At 40.2% G+C, this 18530-nt stretch overlaps 1 long non-coding RNA gene across 2 annotated transcripts; it reads left to right on the top strand.

The window, feature by feature from the left end:
- The first annotated feature begins 226 nt into the window (after positions 1–226).
- LOC115929227 lies at positions 227–10063 on the top strand. 2 transcript variants are annotated; one of them, XR_004066388.1, is made up of 5 exons: positions 227–281; positions 7090–7182; positions 7657–7793; positions 8614–8730; positions 9484–10063. It is a non-coding gene; the product is annotated as an uncharacterized LOC115929227 (long non-coding RNA). The 2 variants fall into 2 exon arrangements; XR_004066389.1 differs by having other exon boundaries at positions 9462–9508.
- Positions 10064–18530: the final 8467 nt, after the last annotated feature.

Genomic DNA, 18530 nt, shown 5'->3' with positions numbered 1-18530 from the left:
ACTAAGAATCGAATTAATATAAAAAAAATGTTATTTATAACACATCTAATTAAGAATTCAATCTGCGATAGAAGTAAAAATCCGTTTCATAAAACAAATAACAAGTTTATATAGTCAATAATGTATTGATAGTTCGCGAACGAGTCTAATTGCACTGTCGCACTCGTACTCTGCGCCTACATACCACAAGGCTAAATATAGACCTTATCTGTGACAATGAACCTAATAACACTAAGTTACAGGCAACTTCGGTGCTGGACACGGTTTTCTGTAGAAATCCTGTAAGTACATGTCATATTTCGTATTCATAAGGTGATATTTATGTGTTTTTTGATATTTGAATACTTTCCGGAGGTTAAACAAAGATTGATCCTGGAAGGATGGTCTTATTGAAGACAAGAAACTTATGTGTGAAGCATTTAATGAATATTTTTCTAACATTGGTGCTACTCTGTCTAGCTCCATACCTGATATACAGGAAACCTATGGAAATTATTTAACCAGTCCAAATGAAAAGTCTTTATTTTTTGTTCCTGTAGTGAATTCTGAGGTTATAGATGTTGTAAGTGGCTTGAAAAGGAAGAAGAGCCCTGGATACGATGGTATAACTAATGATTTGATAAAAGAAGTAATTTCATTTGTAGTCGTACCTCTCACTCACATTTATAACTTGTCTTTAATGCATGGAATTGTTCCTAAAAAAATGAAAATAGCTAAAGTTGTGCCTATATATAAAAAAGGGAACCCTGTAGAAACTGGTAATTATAGACCAATTTCTCTACTTACTGTCTTCTCCAAGATTTTGGAAAAGCTTGTGTATATTAGATTGATAAAGTTTTTGAAGTCGTGTCAAGTTTTCTCTAATTCTCAGTTTGGTTTTCGCGAGAAACACACAACTTCTCATGCTGTTTTATGTCTTTTAGACAAAATATCTTCGGCACTTGATAAACACCTCCATACGGTTGGTATATTTTTGGATTATTCCAAAGCTTTTGATACGGTGAACCATAATATTTTGTTGCACAAGCTCTCTTATTATGGGGTAAGAGGACCTGCACTCGAATGGTTTAGAAGTTATCTTAGTAACAGACAGCAATTTGTGCAGCTCGGCGAAATTTGTTCAGATATGTTACCCGTCACGTGTGGAGTACCTCAAGGTTCCCTCTTGGGTCCCCTGCTTTTTATTTTATATGTAAATGATTTTCCAAAATCCTCAGAGACGTTTTCTTTTTTGCTATTTGCAGACGATACAAGTGTATTCTGTTCTCATAGAAACTTAAATACTCTTTTAGAAACTGTAAATAGAGAGCTCTGTGTTTTGACTAAATGGATTCATGCAAATAAACTGTCACTAAACTTATTAAAAACTAAACATATGTTATTCAGTAATAGTGAAACAGTAATGCCTGGTAACGTAGTCTTTGATCAGGTAAATATTGAAAAGGTCTCATTTATTAAATTTTTAGGTCTCCACATTGATGATAAATTGACTTGGAAGATGCATACTACTCATTTAAGTAAAGTGCTCTCTAGAAATGTTGGTATGATCAACAAATTGAAGTTTGTATTCCCAAGAAAAGTACTTAGCATGTTGTACTGTTCCTTAATTTTTGCCATACTTAAATTATGGTGTGCTAGCCTGGGGTGCCTCAGCCAAATCCTACTTAAATAAAATTCTGCTCATTCAAAAGAGAGCAGTGAGAATTATTTCGGCAGCTGATTGGCGTGCTCACACTGACAAGCTATTTTACGAAAATAAAATGCTGAAGGTAAAAGATATATATTTTCTATATCTGGGATATCTTATGTATCAGTTGGAGAAGGGTGAAGCTCCCATGTCAATAGCATCTATTTTTGTAAAGAATAACCAAATACACAAATACTCTACTAGGCAGGCTGCCTTATACCATGTATCATCAGCTAGAACTCAGCTTAGGATTAATACACTTGCACATACTGGACCAAAGTATTGGAACTCTTTAGACTGTTCTATTAGGCAGTCTGTAAGCTCTTCTGTCTTCAAACGTAAGCTGAAATTTCATCTACTGTACACCTACAGTGAATAGATCTGATTTGTATTAGTATTCAATATAGGTAACTGGAATAGCATTGTCCCCCCCCCCCGTGTTGTACATTATCCTCCTTCCCCTATTTCTTTACTTTTTCATTATCTTTATTCTGTTTTCTTTTTTAGTCTACCATATTTTGTAAATTAGTGGTAGATCTGATATTTATTTATAGTCTGTATAGGTAACTAGATTAGTATTAGTCCCCCTCCCCCTGTAATATAACCTACTTCTTTAAAAAAAATGTTGTTTCTGTAAAGGTGATCTGTGTTTTAACAAGCTGTGCTTTTTTAACAGACCACCTCTTTTTCCACATTTGTTAAAGTCTTTATAACTGTTTCATTGTTAATGTTTTTTTTTATGCTAGTTTACGATGAACTTGTTACTACTGTTACTGAATGAAATGTTTTTTTATGCAAGTGGAAAGAAATAAACAAATCTTGAATCTTGAATCTTGAGTTAGAGCTCGTGTGTGAGTAGCCGGGGCGAGTGCCTAGACGGATCTTATTAAATTGCCCAATTTCAGGCGCGACCTGAGAGCGGAAGTTGCGTGTAGGGGCCTAGTGCCCGCCCTAGAACTCCCGGGCATTTTCGCAACAGTCCCTACGGCCTACTGTCTACTGCACACACATAGCTGCATTAATAATAATAAATAATATTTAATTTTTATATAGCGCTTAATACAAATGTCTCTCAGCGCCTTTAGGCCTAGATCTAAGTATGTGCTTTACAACAAGTACCGGTATATAAATATTACTATCCTTCTTCTTCTTCAAGATAATCTGCCTCCGGCCTCATTCAAATAGACTCTAGCCTCTAGTCTAGGTCTACTGAAGATTCTTCAAGATGCCTGCCCTAGAATCTAACAGTTAGATCTATACCATGTATACTACTAGTACTAGGCCTGATTGGGGTGTGCATGTGGACCATTATTACACTAGGGTCTAGATTTTACTACTTACTAGACTAGCTATACGAATAGTGCAATGAAATGGTTCTTTGCAAGGGTGGTGACTCTCCTGTACACGGGGCCTCCATTTAACGTCCTATCCTGTTTTCCACTTGACATAACCTGCGCCTATGAACAAGGGAAGGGGAACGTTAACACACTTCAGTCATCCGCCTGGGTTGGGGTCGAACCAGGGATCTCCCTTCTTAGATCTAGACTAGACGTGACCTACAACTTCATGTTTGCTTCGACAGGCAGACGCTTTACTAACTGAGCAAACTCGCCTCCTGCATCCTGGCTGTGTATTAAAAGCTGTGCTGTTGATTCTCAACATTTCACACAGCACTGTACAAAACTCAGCTGATTTCACTCAAAATTCGTACTTTACTTACATGTAGATCTAGTGACAATTGATGACACCCCTACTACTAATACTAGGCTACTAGTCTAAAATAGCAGTAAAATATAATTTACAGAAGTTAGAAAGAATAATTTAAAGATTTTAAGCGAGGGCTTACTGTCAAAATTGCCAATCAGCCACTTCGCATCGTCTTTATTGCGTGCATTCGTTTGTTAGGTGTGTATGGACTATTTGTGTGTGCAATTCTGCCTATTAAAGTATTAAAACGTAATGCAGTGCTAAATAGCTAAGGTCAATACGCATTAGCATTGACTCTCTATCCTGCCCCCCCCCCCCATTCCGAAAACGGAGGGATACCATGCGTGTTACCAAAATGTCCGGTAACGGGGTACTTTTTGTGCGACAAGGTCCGGCCCGAGAATTCTAAAAAAAAGGGGTGTATTTGACTTTTCACCTCGGAGATTTCTCTAAGAAGGGGGAGTTTTTTCTTTTTTCTCTCATCTCTTTGGACTCCTGAGAAATTAAAAAAAGGGGATTATAAAATATCTCGAACATAGAAAAATCGATCAAATCCAGGGATTGATGTAGACTGTTTTTATACTGTCCTAATTCACACACAGCTGCATTACTATCCTGGCTGTGTCCTGTGTATTGAACCTATATTCTCAACATTTCAAACACCACTGTACAAAACTCAACTGATTTCACTCAAAATCAGTACTTTAGTTTAGTGACGATTGATGATACCTAAAATTAAATAGCAGTAATTACTGATTCATTAAATCTAAAGAGTATCTTTACGAGGATAAAGTACTTAGTTACAGAGTTTGATTACAAAGTCATTCATTATGACAGGTACAAACATTAGTAGGCCTATGTGAAAGGACACAGTTATGCAGGCACAGGTGATGTCAGTTAAGAATAGTGGAAGGCTTATTTCTAACTTAGTCTCAATATCAGGCACTAAATTAATTATTCGGTAGTGATATATTATGCAGATAAGTGAGCATAGAACTAATTTGCAGACTTTGTTTATTCTTACAAGGTACATGTACAGTGTATGAATGAGAACAGGAGCACAGCAATTTTGTATGTATTTCATGTGCTAAATGTACGTAATGCAGGCTAAGTTCTTTGGGGTATTCCCTGGGTGTGTGAGCCAACCAGTAATGACAGCTTATCTGAGTAAAGGGGGGGGGGAGGGGTTGGTCTGCTTTTTCTGAGATAGGGGGTACATTGAGCAGTGTTCCGGATTTAGGGGGGTCTCAAAGGCAGGAAAAGCCCGCATAAGGGGCGTCCAGAAATTTTGGCAGTCCTCAGATAGGGGGTGCTTTCAAAAAGAGGGAACAAGCATATGTGTACCCTAAATAACACTGAGGGGGGGGGGGGGGGGTTCTCTATCAGTCTTAGACAGAAATAACCGTCTGATATGGGTCATTTCTTTAATAAAACTGACATTTGTCGACATTCCCCATACACAGATCGTAACCCAGACGACTCACACAGGGGGGGGGGGGGATAGATTGAGCCTATTCTGTACCTCTTTTTACTCTGAAATCTGCTCCCCCGATTTTCTATATTTAGATCTAATTTTCTGATTTATAAAGCAAATAGAAAAAAAGCTAGACCCTATGTATATTTTTCTCTTATTCACAGTTATTTGTTATGACTTATTTTCAAAGTGAAATTTACCGACTTACATGTACAGTACGTGTATGAGTTATCCAATTTTGATTTCAGAACCGTGAAACGGTACCTTCATGCATTCATTCTGGTAATCTATGACATGACCCGGCCAATATATTTCCGGGTCAACCTACCAAAACATAGCCAATGGCCAATCAGAGCACTCGTTTAATATTGGGTTTATGAATATGCATACGTCACTGGGTCAAGACGGGCTGACTCATACGTAGCTATTGGACGTTCAAAAAGAAAAAAATGAATATTCATCATCTAAAAACCAGGTGGCTGACAACGAATCATGTTGACTACGAGACTTTCTCGGATTAATCATTATCCCCTAGCAACGAAGTTGGAGGGGATATAGAAACACTGCCGTCCGTCCTTCCGTGCGTCCGTCCGTAACAATTTTGGATTCCGATCAATAACTTCGGTAATGTTTGACGGATTTTAATGATATTTGATATGAAGGTACATGATATCAAAATACAGGCTAAGTTAAATTTCCGAGTATTTAGGTGAAAGGTGAAAGGTCATATCTCATTAAATATGCAAAAGCTCCTAATTATATATGTGAAAATGTGGTTAACTTCCTTGCCTAGTAATATAATAGTATAGTCCAATGGAGGTAACTTGTTCTGATGTACATGTACATGTATATATAGGCCATTTGTACCCTGCGAGGGGATGCTACGCTTTGCGTTGACTTGTTAATGTAGGATCTAAATGAGCAAGCTATCGTAAGTCAAAGTAGATATTTCTGTGTTATTTTTTATTTGTTAATATAATCAAATTTAATTTTACAGCCAAAGTGAATATATGAGGATGTAAAGAGTAAAAATCTTGTTGCATATCTCATTCATTGCGGTCCTGCCGAACCAAACCATTTGTTCCACTCAGTCACCATAGGACGTACTTCAGTCTATGTATAGAGGCGGTCAGATGAGCCAGATGCAATTTCAGCAGAACAACCGTCGATATCAGAGACTGAAGCTTTCGGTCTATATCAGTCTATGCTTTGCTGGAGTGGTATACTGTAGTAGTAGATCTACTGTCATCCGTTGCTGTTATCCGGACTTGGCTGTCGGATTTAATGAATTTAGAATTGAAAAATTTCATTTTTATTTCAAGGGCAGGCTAAGCTGTATAGCAGCCAAAACAACAACTCCTGCAATAAACTGCAAACCCCCAAACAGTGTTTAGATTTCACTAACACCATGCTATACATGTACATGCTTCAGAGAGCTCCGCCTACGGCCTCCGAAGGGCTTCGGTGACGGAGCTCCCTGGAGTAAAGATTTCACTAGACTTTAGTTAAGTTAGAATTAAAATAGAAATGTAAATAATCTAGAGTCTAGTCGGTAGACAGTAGGAGGACTAGGATGCGAATTGGCTCAGTCGGTAAAGCGTCTGCCTGTCGGCCCAAAGATCTTGGGTTCGAATCTCACCCAGGCGGATGACTGAAGCAAGCGTTGTGTGTTAACGTGCCCCTCCCCTTGTTGTTTCATAGACGCAGGCTATGTTACATGGAAAACAATCCGTCTCTCGGATAGGATGTTAAAAGGAGACCCCGTGTACAGGATAGTCACTACCCTTGCACGTTAAGAACCCACGGCACTATTCGTATAAGAATAGGGGAAAAACCTGGTGTAGTGGTCTACCTGCACACCCCACTCAGGCCGAATATATATATATATATACATGTATATACGGCATCTGCAAGAATCTTCAGTACCGGTGTTGAAGGATAGGAGGCAGATTATCTTCAAGAAGGAGAAGAAGTATACTGCACTCTGCAGTGTAGTGTAGTCTAGTGCCTAGTCATGCTAGTGGTTTCTAAATTTACTCTAGAGTATTGATCTTTTTGTGGCGCAGTCTTGACTCTATGTCTCTTAGTTTACGTCAAGACTCTGTCTCTGCTCTCAGTCTTTAGAATGGAAACATTGTAGCAGTGACTGTTGTTTTCAGTCACTGAGTCTGAATGTGAACCTAGCTATTTTAAGAATAAATTTTCCCCCTCTCTTTTACAGGAAATATACAGAGTGTATTACCATATGCTTGCTTCTTTGAGTATGTGCCTGAAACAAGAATGTCCTGGAGAAAACAGACCACAACAAGAAAAGGTAATTTTTTTTTTTATTTATTTTTTTTTTAACTTGGACTTTTTAAAACTTGACCTGTTTAGTTTGTCAAGTAAAAGGACATTTTTACATGGGTGAGGGCATTAAATAAGGCCAAGTTGGAGGGGTGTGCAAAGGGCTGGTATGAGAAGTATCGATTCAGGGGTGGCTACATGGTATGTGTGCAACAAGATGTCTACTAACAAGTTGCTGTAGTGTTTATTTAAAGTGTATTTTAACTTCCAATATATATTTTTTATAAGTAACATTTGAAGGTCTTGAAGAAGGGATTGGGGGGGGGGGGGAGTCCTATACACGAAACAGAATGACAAGCAAAAAGAAAATAATTGACCTTCATATTTTGCTGAAAAAGAAAGTAAACATTGAAGACAATTGAAGAAAAAAAATAATGCAATTTTTGTGTATTCTCACATATTTGGTTAATATTTATTGAATATTTTTATAATTCGGTTCCAGGGATGGAGAGGAAGGGCTTGCTGTTGAGAGATCATGGAGTGCCTTGCGGTTCCACCTTCAGTCTTGATGTTTTGCCCCTTACCTCAAAGCGATGGCCTCTTGTGCCTGGCAATATATGAGCGAAGCACAATGGACTGGTAATTCATAATGCATATTACAATGTTTTTTTAACAAATCAGGGAAAGAAACAGAGATAAATTCATAGCATATGAGTCTGTCATGGCATTTTTAGTAACTAAACATTTGCTCCTGCAACGACTACTCTAGGCTTTATTTTGTCAAAGGTGTAGGGTTAGACTGAGGGTTGGAATTGTGATTAAGGTGGTTTAGGTTTAGGGTTAGGCCTAGGGATGAAGTTTAATAGTGTAGAAAAATTATGTGAAGCAATTGTCTCAGGAGAAGGTGTTGTACAACTGGATTTTCCAGGTGCTGGTGGAGCTGCATGTATCTTTTACTCATCAATGGTAGTTTTAAAATCTTCCTCTGTATTGTGAAAGCAGAAACATGATGTAGAGTGGAAGGGAAAAAAGTATATAACACAGTATCATTTACAATAGATTTTATAAAGTAAAAACACACTGGCCTGCAGTTTGTGAAACATGTAGCACTGTATTACCAATCAAAAGAATTCAGCGATTTTTACAACGTGCTCTATTGGCATTTATGTACTGGTTATGTTGTAACACAAAATGAATTCTTAACTTTAATCCTGAATCCATTCCTAAACGTAATGTCAACCCTAAATGTATTAAACATTGCCATACCCAATTTTGGGCTACCCTAAATCCCTTTCTACATACCAGTATTGTTCAAAGTTTATATTTATTACACCCTTACTGCGAGTTCTAGAAATTCTGCAAGAACCCTACCTTGCTGTTCACTTTATAATTAGTACTGTACATTGCTTTCATGAACATGCCATAAAAGTGAATTTATTTTATGTTTCTATACAAACAGGTGCCTGTACATGTAATGTATTTCATGCAAATGAAGGGTAGAATGAGAAGCTCACAATGATATGGTAGACAAGGACCTTGCTGTCTAAAGCTCGGAGGCCAGATGACAGTGTCTGAAGTAAGTCACCCCATAGAATAGCGAGAACTTTTTGTTGCAATTGTTAACCAACACATCCTTACCACATGCAACCCATCCCACTTTCACAATATATTTTCTTAACAACAGTAACCCAAGTTCAACGTTTGGATTGGTGATTTTAAACGAAAATGGGGGTGGTAGGGCGGTCAGCCTAGCAGTACAAGATCTAATTATGTCATATGGCTGTATCTTGGATGTCCTGGAGGTAGTTGCCCGAGAAGTGTGATAAAGAAAAATATGTTTGCATACTAACAGTAAAAAAAAAAAAAAAATGATTGGACACCTTTGGTTGTAACAACTCAGATCAGAATGAGATTTTTACACTGTAAAGTTGCCGGTGTCAAGTATTTTTGGAATTCAATTCTATGATTTCTCTGTGAATGCCATTTTAAAAACAATGGTCTGAATGTTTAATTAGATCTTTTACACAAACGTAGTATATTAGTAATGAAAGGCATGTTTGGTAATACAGTAATTTCATTTCAGACCATGAAGACCATGTATTATTATAATTATCTGGGATGTGTCGTTGGGCTGATAAGCATGGAAAATAAGGAATGTACTCCTGTCGAGCGAACAATATGTTTATATAAAACGAATAACTCTTTGAAGATTACTTACTAGAAGAAGTAGAACAAGAAGAAAAAGAAGAAGAAATACACTGATGATGTCAGCTTTACTTCCTAAAGTTGTATACTATTTGAAAATAGTTTATATTTTATTCATGAACAGCCGGCTTGTCAGAATTGCGTACAAGAATGCCATTGGACTTTTCTGTACTAAAAGCTGAAGGGGAGCAGTCACCAGAAGGAACATGCAACTCCAAAACAATGTGGATACTTCTACCGAGTTCATCTCAAGAATCGAGATGTGACAGTGGATGTACATGTAGAGGGGTTTGTGACCCTCCTGACTGTGGACTACTTGCAATACACATAAACTCCATCAATGGATTGTAGAGGAGTAATGGTGGGTCAGGTGAGCTCAACTCTGGAGGTTAAGTTCGGAAAATTAATAAAGTTCCTTTTAATATGGGTGTATATGGTTCCAGGGATTAATTTGACGCAATGCCTCGTAGTGACACACCCTTTTAAGGGGCAACACACGTGTCAGAAGGTATAAAATGGGAAGCAGTTCCTGAATTGGCACGAGCTTTTACTTTTCGGATGACTTCCTCATTTTGTTTCATACCTCATTTCCTTTGCCGCCATTAGGTGCTAAAGTTTTAGCAGAGTTGGGGGCTTCCACCCCATAGATGTGACTTTTCATGATTAAATGTAATAAATTGTAATAAAGTTACTATCCACTTCAACATTTGTCGAGACTTTTATTTCTTTGTGTGGACTTTGTTCTTCTCTGGAACGCGATTTGGGCAGTGTGATAGGCGGCCACCGGCCACTCAGTTGCCGGGGCTGTTTCATATATAAAGAATGTGTGAAGACAAGCGACTGCATTATAAGCTCAGCATGATCAGTAACATTGATTCCTTTTATGAGGAAATTTAAATTTTTGTTCCTCCCAACCATGAGTTGTACATATTCTTTGATTCGGGGAGGGGTTGGTGAAGAGGGATAAGTGCCCCATATTTTGTATTGTAACAGGTTTTGTTTTCTACATAAGGAGACAAGGATAATATAGTAATATATCACCTATATCAACACGATGAGCAAGATGGCGAATGAGGCGATAGAATGAGTTTAGAGAGGGTGGGGAAGGAGGATCGAGAGAATAGAAGGGGACGAGGTGAGAAGGAGAGTGAGTGTGGAAAACAGAATTGGAGGGGTAAAGGAGGGCGGGAGCAGGAGGTAGAAGAGAGAGGTATATAGAGTAGAATAGGGAAGAAGGGAGGAGATGGATTGAGTGAGGAAAAAGAGGATGAAATGGGGAAGAAAATGGAGGAAGGGCTAGAAATGAGTGGGACAATAATAATGATATATGCCCGATATATGATGTTAGGCTGAAAGAGGAGGAAGGCCAAGAAATGGGAGGTGATATAATATACAATGAGGAGAGGGGGTAAAAAGAGGAATTAATGGGGGGGGGGGGGTTAAAGGGAGAACAGAAAGTAGAGGAAACAGAGAGGAATGGTGGAGCTGAGAGAGCGAGGTTAGAGAGGGGCAGTGGCGGATTGGGGGAGGGGGGGGGCCGTCCCTTAAAAAATAAAACGTGTAAAAACACGTCAATTTAACCTTTTGGGGGAGATGCCCCACTGGCGCTCAAGGGGGGGGGGGGGAATTTAGAGGGCCCCCCAAAAAAAAAAACCAAAAAAAATGTGGTCGCTACCCACTAAGGGGAGGACAAAGGGGGAAAGTAGAGGAAACAGAGAGGAACGGTGGAGCTGAGAGAGCGAGGTAAGAGAGGGGCAGTGGCGGATCCGGGTGGGGGGGGGGGCATTCACCCCCTCTTCGAAAATAAAAATGTAAAAACACATTCATTTTACCTTTTTGGGGAGATTCCGTACCCCCCACCCCCCCCCCCCCCCTGGCGCTCAAGGGGGGGGGGGGGCAAAATTTAGAGGGCCCCCCCCCCCCCAAAAAAAATGTGCTCACTACCCCACTAAGGGGGAGGTTAAAAGGGGAACAAAAAGTAGAGGAAACAGAGAGGAACGGTGGAGCTGAGAGAGCGAGGTAAGAGAGGGGCAGTGGCGGATCCGGGTGGGGGGGGGGGGAGGGGGGGGGCATTCACCCCCTCTTCGAAAATAAAAATGTAAAAACACATTAATTTAACCTTTTTGGGGAGATGCCGCACCCCCCAGCCCCCCCCCCCCGGCGCTCAAGGGGGGGGGGGCAAAATTTAGAGGGCCCCCCCCCAAAAAAAAAATGTGCTCACTACCCCACTAAAGGGAGGTTAAAAGGGGAACAAAAAGTAGAGGAAACAGAGAGGAACGGTGGAGCTGAGAGAGCGAGGTAAAAGAGGGGCAGTGGCGGATCCGGGGGGGGGGGGGGGGGAGGGGGGGGGGGGCATTCACCCCCTCTTCGAAAATAAAAATGTAAAAACACGTTAATTTTACCTTTTTGGGGAGATGCCGCACCCCCCAGCCCCCCCCCCCCCCTGGCGCTCAAGGGGGGGGGGGCAAAATTTAGAGGGCCCCCCCCCCCCCAAAAAAAAAAATGTGCTCACTACCCCACTAAGGGGGAGGTTAAAAGGGGAACAAAAAGTAGAGGAAACAGAGAGGAACGGTGGAGCTGAGAGAGCGATGTAAGAGAGGGGCAATGGCGGATCGGGGGGGGGGGGGGCCGTCCCCCCCCCCTTCAAAAATATTTTACCTTTTCGGGGAGATTCCCGCCCCCCCACCCCCCTGGCGCTCAAGGGAGAGGGGGAGGGGATGCAAATTTTAGAGGGCCCCCTCAAAAAAAAATTGTGCTCACTACCCCGCATTGCCCCTACCCCCCTAAAAATATTTAAAAAAGTGAATTAAAAAAGTTATGTCAGTGCCAACAAAATCTAAATTAATAAGTGAACATTAAACAACATGAACAGCCTACACAGAGGAGCATGCACGCGTTTTATTTTATATCATTTATATTTTCATTGCCCATGCGATTAAAAATAGGTAAAGTCTGGAGTAAAGAAAACTCATCAGACCAGTGTACTATCAGGGCGCAAAAATTACTCAATCCTACAGTTCACTACTGTTCTATAAATCTAACCTAGGTGACAATAGTTCCAGTACATTACCATAGCAACCTTGTCACCTGGGTTTCAGATTACATATTCTGCTCCGATATTACTGAGCAACTTTGGGTAATCTCCTTCGATACTTTACTGTTACTGTATTGGTATCGGGTGATAACTACCTGCCTACGTATGAAAAGGTACAACCTAATGCAGTGAATTCAATCAGTATATTCTCGCAGGGCAAACGTTTACATTCACAGTAACAAATGAAACGGGATGCGTTTTTGCGGGTACTTGAGATTTAATAGAGGATGGAATCTTGTTACCCTGAATATCAACATCATGACAATAATAACAACTACGACACAAACTTTCCCAACTGAATATAAAATACGTTTACTTAAACGTTACACTGCTCCAATCTGCCCCAGGGAAGGACCCGGGTATCATTTTCGAATCTTTTGATCAATTTATACAAGTATCTGCACATGAAAAACTGGATGGAGCCGGCATGTCCAATCCATAGTACTCTCTGCATCAGGGCCGTCAACAGACGAGAACTTGTGTACAACCCCCCACAGCCCGTAAAAAGGCGACACTGTTTCCTCATTAAAGAGGGCGAACAGAGTTTACCTTCTCATATGGAATTTAACTGTGAGTACCACAAAGTGGGCTGTACGTATAACACCCCTCTGCATACAAAGAAGACACACGGTTCCACTGCATTAAACAGGCGAACAGATCCCTACTTTACAGGCGGGTACATGTTATAAATAAACAGGATACCTGTTATCATCGGGGCCCTTACCGGAAAACCATAAATATTGAGCTCTGAAAAACTGGATGGAGCCGGCATGTCCAATCCAAAGTACTCTCTGCATCAGGGCCGTCAACAGACGAGAACTTGTGTACAACCCCCCACAGCCCGTAAAAAGGCGACACTGTTTCCTCATTAAAGAGGGCGAACAGAGTTTACCTTCTCATATGGAATTTAACTGTGAGTACCACAAAGTGGGCTATACGTATAACACCCCTCTGCATACAAAGAAGACACACGGTTCCACTGCATTAAACAGGCGAACATATGCCTACTTTACAGGCGGGTACATGTTATAAATAAACAGGATACCTGTTATCATCGGGGCCCTTACCGGAAACCAATAAATATTGAGCTCTGCAAGATACAATGGCCAATTAAAATAATCCAAATCATATTCTCCAAAACACAACCTTCCCATGGGGTATTCTGCAGCAGTGTGTAATACACATAATAACCTTTATAATATATTAACATATATACACATACACATATATATATGCGAAGAGGCAAAAATGCCAATTTCCGCATGTCACAACGCAAATTCCAACAATTCGCGTGTTTAGATCCCCCCCCCCCCCCCCCCCCCCCCGAGGCCACTCCGTGACCCCCTTTCGGATGAGGTGAGGGCGAAACAAACCCGATCTTCAGACCACTGATCTGAGAAACATGACCGGGACAAAATTCCCACACGGCCCACGAATGCGGAGCCATTCGTGATAAAACCGCAGATATTCGTGCGACCAAGCAATTTGCTCCAAATCCGAGTAAACTTTCAATTGGATATAGCATTACCCTGCATGTCCTTTGGGAATACAATTCTCCTTTAATTCGTGAACACACTCACTAAATAATGTTAAACCCACTGTATACAGCGATAAATCGGTATAACGAGGTTCTTAATTGGTCCCGTTAAATTTACCATGCTACAGCAGAAATGCCGTTGTATATAATCATGGACCTAATACAGGTAACAACAAAATATAATACAACGAGCTGGGACCAGGAATGTTATTCTGCTATATTAACAACATTGTTACATATGAAATCTCCTTTAATCGAGATTACCCTGTATCGTATATATTCGATTGCTTGACCTAAAGCATGTAAAACAATTTCCATGCATTATTGCATTTATATCTGTGAGACAAAACACATATCATGTCAATCATAACTTATCTCCTAGACCAACAAAACCATTATTACAAAATCGTATTGCTTGCAAAACAATAATGCCAATATATATAATCGAATTAACAACAACGACAAAATATGGTATAACGAGCTGAGACCAAAATTGTTACTCGGCTATATCAACAACGTTGTTATATATAAAATCTCCTTTAATTGTGATGCAGGAAAGCCCCAACCTGCCAAGCATTGCTTCGACATCAAGATTACTTGACTGAGGGGAAAAAACAAACATGATTAATCCGTTATGTTAATCACTTGACACGCTTCCTGACCACATAATATTTAGTAAAACATACTATCGAATACACTTGAAAAACGTAAGGAGGAAAATGAAGTTGGGGTTGGTGGAGGGTAAATTAATTTGCCACCGAATAATGTCTATGACCATCCTCTAAAAAATCTGCAAGGTGAATGAGGATTCTCACGCCAACACCGTGAGAACCAATATATCCCGGCTAAAATAATTCCATATATAAATTCGAAACATACATTGCGCACATTCCTTTTATAGATACGCGTACATGAAAGAAGCCGCGCGGCTGACTCAAAGGGTGTCGGCATGTTATTGTTTTCTATCAAGATGCCGCTAAGGGTCATCACAGAAGAGAAGCCGCCGCGAACTCGTGATGTCACTGATGAATGTAAACCATTTATATCGCCCTTCGTTCGATAAAATTTCTTACATTCACAGTAACAAATGAAACGGGATGCGTTTTTGCGGGTACTTGAGATTTAATAGAGGATGGAATCTTGTTACCCTGAATATCAACATCATGACAATAATAACAACTACGACACAAACTTTCCCAACTGAATATAAAATACGTTTACTTAAACGTTACACTGCTCCAATCTGCCCCAGGGAAGGACCCGGGTATCATTTTCGAATCTTTTGATCAATTTATACAAGTATCTGCACATGAAAAACTGGATGGAGCCGGCATGTCCAATCCATAGTACTCTCTGCATCAGGGCCGTCAACAGACGAGAACTTGTGTACAACCCCCCACAGCCCGTAAAAAGGCGACACTGTTTCCTCATTAAAGAGGGCGAACAGAGTTTACCTTCTCATATGGAATTTAACTGTGAGTACCACAAAGTGGGCTGTACGTATAACACCCCTCTGCATACAAAGAAGACACACGATTCCACTGCATTAAACAGGCGAACAGATGCCTACTTTACAGGCGGGTACATGTTATAAATAAACAGGATACCTGTTATCATCGGGGCCCTTACCGGAAAACCATAAATATTGAGCTCTGAAAAACTGGATGGAGCCGGCATGTCCAATCCAAAGTACTCTCTGCATCAGGGCCGTCAACAGACGAGAACTTGTGTACAACCCCCCACAGCCCGTAAAAAGGCGACACTGTTTCCTCATTAAAGAGGGCGAACAGAGTTTACCTTCTCATATGGAATTTAACTGTGAGTACCACAAAGTGGGCTATACGTATAACACCCCTCTGCATACAAAGAAGACACACGGTTCCACTGCATTAAACAGGCGAACAGATGCCTACTTTACAGGCGGGTACATGTTATAAATAAACAGGATACCTGTTATCATCGGGGCCCTTACCGGAAACCAATAAATATTGAGCTCTGCAAGATACAATGGCCAATTAAAATAATCCAAATCATATTCTCCAAAACACAACCTTCCCATGGGGTATTCTGCAGCAGTGTGTAATACACATAATAACCTTTATATGTATATATTAACATATATACACATACACATATATATATGCGAAGAGGCAAAAATGCCAATTTCCGCCACACGGGCACCGCCCGCCGCCACTGAGCGTATATATTTTTATCGCGTAATGTACGCATATAAACTAACATAGTAATTTCACCCTAAATTCTAATGGGTTACTTTCGTTTCACTACGCGTTTTAAACGCGAACACGAACTTGAACCTATTGAATTCAACCAATTACCTTAATTTCATTTCAATACCAACGTTGTGCGATTTCGAAGCTTGAGCTAAATCAACCAACTAACCAAAATAACGTGATAACCACCTTTCGTTTTCAACCAAAAACAATAAATTAAACACCTTAATGACCTCGACTGTGACTATGCTCATGAAAGCACTCCGCGATAACAGTAAGTATAGTAAAACAAAGCCACGAACGGCTATATATATATATATGAACTAAGTACACAAACTTGAACGTGAACATATTGAATCCAACCAATTAGCCAAAATAACATGATAACTACATGTACCTTTCGTTTCCAACCAAAAACTATAAGTTAAAAGCACATTTATGGCCACGACTGTGACTAAGCTCATGAAAACACTCTGCAATAATCGGTAAATAAAACAAAGCCACAAAACGGCTATATATATATATATATGTACAAAGTACGCGAACTTGAACTTGAACATAATGCATTCAACCAATTACCATATCTTTTCAATACCCACGTTTTGAAATTTCAAAGCTTAAGCTAAATCAACCAATTAATCAAAATAACGAGATAACTACCTTTCATCTTAAACCAAAAGCAGTCTTCGATGAAAAACGCGTTCATGGTCCCAACTGTGACCAAGCTCATGAGAAAGCTTTGTAATTTTCATTAACTGAAATACACAGCATCAAAATCCGGGTATATATATGTAATAAACTTAACATGTTAATCGTAACCATTAGCCTAATAAGTCTCTTTCGCGTTACATAAAAGTTTTATGCTTTTAAAGCTCGAGCTAAATAAACCAATTACCCGAAACCTAATAACTACCTTTAAACATCAAAATGGGGAAACATATACTGTATATATATATATATATCTATACGTTAAATAAATCAACTTAACATCTTAATAAAAACCACTAGCCTGATAAGTCTCTTTTGCTATAACGTACGAGTTTTGTAATTACAAAGCTTGAGCTAAATAAAAATAGACCAATTACCCGAAACAAACGTGATTACTACGTTTCATTATGACTTGAATAACAAAAAACTCCACGAAAATCTATGCCATGTTTTCCAACCCCTTAATAAGGCTATGAAGAAACATATTATTTCCGGTCTCGGAGAGATGAATACCATCATTCCTAAACAGCTCGCGCCGCTCGTGCCTGATGCCCAGGTGAGTCAAAGCACTGCCCCCGATCGTGCGGCATATGCGCCTGGCGTGCTTGTTGAGAGCTCGCCGCGTCCGATCAATTTTGGGCTGCTCGTCTTTACTGAAGCCGCTGTAGGTCCTGCGAGGCAAAATATCCGACCAAATGATGCGGGCATTGGGGAAATGTTCGTGCAATTGTCCGAGTGTTGTATCCAAAAGCAAGAACAATTCGTCTTTTTTAGCTTGCCCGACGTCGTTCGTCCCCACGTGCAGAACGATGTGCGACGGAGAGGAACCGGGCAGCACCCGTTGGACATGTCCACTTAGTTGACCTAGCTTAAGGCCCCTCCTTCCTCTCCAAACGACGTTGGCTGCCGACCCCAAACCTTGTTTTCCCTTACGATGCGCGAAGGCGGCTAACCAGTGGATCATGGAATCGCCTATGAGCAGGATTGTACGAGACTGGCAACCTACAGCAGGAATGAAAAAGAAAAAAGGAAAACTTCCGGCAGCTCATTGTTGTTGATAACTCGTTTCAAAATCACCAATGAAATGTAACAATATTGATCTTCAACTGCCTCATGCATAAACATGAGTCAATTATAAATACTATTTAAACATATAGATCAACCCAAATAACTGATAATTTTTCTTAACACGCTTCCTTAAACTCAAATGATTAAAGAAGTAATATGGTACAATACATCATGAATTATGCAACAGGTAGCATATTAATACGAACATATCTCTTATGCGCGTCCGAGGACCAGCGCCCCGTGTTCTCAATTTCCCCTGCGTCAAACCGGTCATAGCGGCTAATGTGGCCGCGCCTTTTCTGAAAGAATGTGAGTAAATCGTGCCACTGGCAGATCCAAAAAGGACAAACACTATTAATTTGTCTGGCCGAAGGTGTCGCTTTCACGAATTGCATCACCGTAGTAGGCGGGGGTTGAATGCGTGCATGGTGCTGTGGCAGTCATAAGCCACAATTCACTATCAATGACAGCCCATGATCTAGTGGGTTCTCTTGCTTGCCTCAGCCTAAACTGCGCATCGTATGTGCGCCAGC

Source organism: Strongylocentrotus purpuratus, unplaced genomic scaffold (genome assembly GCF_000002235.5).
Source record: "Strongylocentrotus purpuratus isolate Spur 01 unplaced genomic scaffold, Spur_5.0 spur5_scaffold_4, whole genome shotgun sequence".
Lineage (NCBI taxonomy): Eukaryota > Metazoa > Echinodermata > Echinoidea > Camarodonta > Strongylocentrotidae > Strongylocentrotus > Strongylocentrotus purpuratus.
Note: the sequence above shows the minus strand (reverse complement) of the source record. Positions and strands in the feature narration are given on the sequence as shown.